This window comes from Chiloscyllium plagiosum, unplaced genomic scaffold (assembly GCF_037043375.1).
Source record: "Chiloscyllium plagiosum isolate Xiang-an unplaced genomic scaffold, Cpla_swu_hap1 HiC_scaffold_42, whole genome shotgun sequence".
Classification (NCBI taxonomy): domain Eukaryota; kingdom Metazoa; phylum Chordata; class Chondrichthyes; order Orectolobiformes; family Hemiscylliidae; genus Chiloscyllium; species Chiloscyllium plagiosum.
In genome coordinates this window covers 36,357,727-36,361,855 of record NW_028270180.1, presented here as the reverse complement: position 1 = coordinate 36,361,855, position 4,129 = coordinate 36,357,727, and positions in this window count along the sequence as shown.

Here is a 4,129-nt window from a genome sequence, read left to right as displayed (position 1 = left end):
GTATGTGGCTTTCCTGTATACCTTTGTAGTGAATTCTCGGTTCGGTGTTCTCTGTACCATCACGTCTAGAAATGGGAGTTGGCTATCCTTTTCTTCCTCTCCAGTGAATCGGATTCCTGTGAGTGTGGAGTTGATGATCCGGTATGTGTTTTCTATTTCTGTGTTTTTAATGATTACAAAGGTATCATCCACATATCTGACCCAGAGTTTGGGTTGAATTTGTGGTAAGACTGTTTGTTCTAATCTTTGCATTACAGCTTCTGCTATGAGTCCAGAGATGGGTGAGCCCAAGCACTGAGGATGCCACCGAGACAGGGGACGAAACGTCTGCAACACAAATTCCCAGCTCGGCGAACAGAACCACAACTATGAGCACCCGAGCTACAAATCTTCACAAACTTTGAATGATTTGTTTCTGAGCATATATTGCTCTGAGTGGGTTGAGCTCCGGATTGTAGATTTATGAAGCAGAAAATAAAGTATGGTACAGAGTTAGACCGAGAAATCCTGCTGATCTCATCAGCTTTATCCTGTTTTCCTGATCCTCCTCCTTCAATCAATGCATTTTTCCGATCCTCATTCAGAATTCCTGGAGCTCTGTAACTGCCCTGGAACAATGTGTGGAAAGTCCTATTGCAGTCCACACGAGGTACCTTTCCCACTGCCCTGCTCCCACGGCCTGCAATGCTGCAGACTGAGCAGGACAACCCGAAGCACAATGATGAGCTCCTTCCGGCCCACGGCCCTCCTTCTCACTGAATGAAGACAATCACCAGAAGCAGAATCCAGCTCTTGTTGGAGCCTTGAATACCTGACTCTGTCTCACTGAGTGAAGGTTGGACTCAGAAACAGAAATGAAATCAACTTCCTATCTGCATTGTGTCACTCTTTAAGATCTCTGTGTGTCTGAGTTCAGGTCATTTGATTGGAGACTGTGGATAGTGGGTCCCCAGTGAAATGGAAAGAATGGTGGAGGAGCGCACTGAGGGACATCTCTCAAAGTGAGAATCAGAAAGATGCTATTCCACATTGGAAGGGTTTAAGGGGAATTGAACGCTCAGAAAAATGTTATACGGATGTTTTTAAAACTTAGGAACTCTGACTGTTTTGTGGCTGGAGTTTATTTTATCCTTGTGTAGATTTGACACATTAACCCTCCCTCCCCACCACTACAGAAGCTGTTGGAACTGTTCAGTGTATCCAGCGGCTTCTGTAATTATTTCAGGTTCCTGACGGGAGCAGTCTCTCACTTTCCGAACAAAACAAACCCATCCTTGTGCTGCAACCAATATTTCAATAAGAAATGGGAAGCAGCAGAGGGGAAAGCTTCCGAGATGCCGAGCAATGCTGCCCGGTTCCACACTGCAATTCACAGGAACCATCGCCAGGAAAAGCAAGGAGCAATCTGACAGATCCGGTTTACCACAGAATGAAAGATTTATTTCCTCGATTTATCCCAGTGCCTTCCCTTAAAAGGCTGTTTACAAACCACAACCCTGCGATGGCTGGGAATCGGACCTGGGTTAACTGCTTGGAAGGCAGCTATGCTCCCCACTATCCCACCATCACCCTGCTAGCAGCCCCCTCCCCATTCCCAAACACACTTAACAAGGCCGTGACCATCACCAACTGGATTGGGGCTGAAATCCCAACATACCCATCCTCTGTATCTCACCCAGTGATGGAGCTGTCCTGATTGAGTTTGATGTGAACAGGATGGGGGAAGTGGGAGATTTAATCAGTATCTAACGCCATGCTGAACATGGCCTGGGAATTTGAAATGCTGCAGTGTAGAGGGAGATTTACTCTGTATCTGACCCCATTCACTACCTGCCCTGGGGATTTAAACGGGGACAGTTTAATGGGAGCTTTACGTTGCATGGAACCCTGTGCTCCCCCTGCCCTGGGAGTGTTTGCTGGGAACACTGTCTAACCTCTGTGATATGGATCCTATGAAGATTGATGGGAGACAGTGTAAATGGAATTGTCAGGGTCCAATTCCTTCACGTGGATAAGAGAAGGTCTCCAATTGGAATTGTGAGAAAAAATGATGTCCGTGGGACTGAAGGGTCAGTAACAGAATGAATACACCATTGGCTCAGAGACAGGAGACAGGATAGAGGGTAATGAGGGTTTCAGACTGAAGAGAGCTACAGGCACATACAAGTTGGGGACTGTTTTCAGTAAAAGGCAATTGGTCCCAGGTCACTGCAGAGTGTAATAATCTGATGCCTTTCCCTCACTATCCTCCTCCAATCCCTGGGAAGATCTGCTCCCACACCATGTTCCATCCTCACTGCTGACTGTGTTATATACATTAATACATTGGGGGTGGGTGGGGGTGCTTTTAATCCTGGGATCTTGCTGTGCAACTTGCCTTCAAAATGCTCTTGCTCCCCCTTTCAACTCATCTTTTCTCTCTTTTATCCTGAAGAACTTTTGTTTGAAAAGCTGCAATGTGAAGATCCACAATGTTCGAGTCCAGGAAAGAACAACCTCCAGAGGGGGAGCACGGGCCTGAGGCCTGAGGCCTGGTCGACAGGCTGCATCCCCTGGGGGTCCACGTGAGTTGTGTGTTTATTTACCCTGAGGTTTAATCTCCTCTGTCAGGGACCCTGGGTTTTAGAGGCCTCTGGGTAATTGGCTCCTGTCAGATTGTGGCCCTGTCATTTTTAAAACAAGTTTGAAGCCTGGGGTTAAAGTATGTCAATCCCCAGGATCTGAGAGACGGGACTCCTTTGGGGGAATTAAAATCCAAATGATGTGACCCTCTCGAATGATTTGTCATAAAGTCAGAGTAATGTGGGTTCTCGAGAGAGAGCAGGATGAGAAAATTCAACAGTGAAAGGGATTGAGTGAAAAATGTGGGAGATGGGGAAACAGAAGGGGAGAGAGAGGGAGAGGGATTTTGCGATTGTGAAATTGCTGCAATGTCTGATTCTGGGGTGACAGGAAATAATTAAACTGAAGCAGCATCACAGAGGGGAGAAATGATCAGAGTAATTAGCTGCTGCTGCATTGTAGCATGTGGGATCTTGCTGTGCACCAACTGCTCCAATGCTATCACTGCAGGCAGTAAGTGTTTTAATCAGCTAACCCGTCATTTCAAATGTTTCCAAGGCTTTAGCGTGAAAACGCAGCTCATTTCCCAATATGGTTGTGTTTGGATGTTGCTGAGAGATTGTCTGTGTCACTGAGATGGGAAAACCTAGGATCTTGCTGTGCTATCTCTCTGTAATGATTTTCCTCCTTTGCCTTTCGATTAATGCTGTCTTTTGCCTCCCACGGGACCTTGCTGGCCACTTGAAGATTCAAAGAGAGAAACTTTGGGATCAGGAGATCTTTGAACAAGTGCTTTCTCCAGAGGGGGCACGGTCCTGAGGCCTGAGGCCTGGTTGACAGGCTGCACCCCATGGGGGCCCACGTGAGTTGTGTGTTTATTTACCCCGAGGTTTAATCTCCTCTGGGGGACCCTGGGTTTTACAGGCATCTGGTTAACTGGCTCCTGTCAGATTGGAGCCCTTTTGTTTTTGAAACAGTTTTGAAGCCTGTGGTTAAAGTAACTAGGGCCCTGGGATTTGACACAAACACATCAATCCCCAGTGAGTGTCTGACAGACAGGACTCCCCCAAAGAAGGAATTAAAACCTTAAATGAGAAACTCTATCCAAAGACTTGCTCTAATATCAGAGTAATACTCCTTGTGGGATCTTGCTGTGTCTCAAACCACCTGCAGAGTGGCCTACATTGCAGCAAGGGTGACCAAATGTGATAATCACATAAATAAGGCCCAGGTTGGCCCAATCCCTGAGTATCTGGGAGGGGATCTCTCTCTCTCTCTCTGTCCCCTCTCTCACACCCTCTCCAGCTTCTTTTGTTGATATTTCAAACAAATAAAACCGTCCCACACACAGCAATGTGACTCATGGGTATTTGAAGTGGGGGAGATGGAAATATTTTGCAGCACAATGTGATTGTGTTTGAGACAAAGGGGGAAGAAAAATGGGAATATGTAGACAATGAGAGAGTGAGAGTGGGAAGGAGGGAGTGATAGAGGGATAAGATGTGTCTTTGTAGCTGGGCTGGGAAAGGGAGACAGGATCTGGGAGAGTGGGGGAGAGAACGGGGCT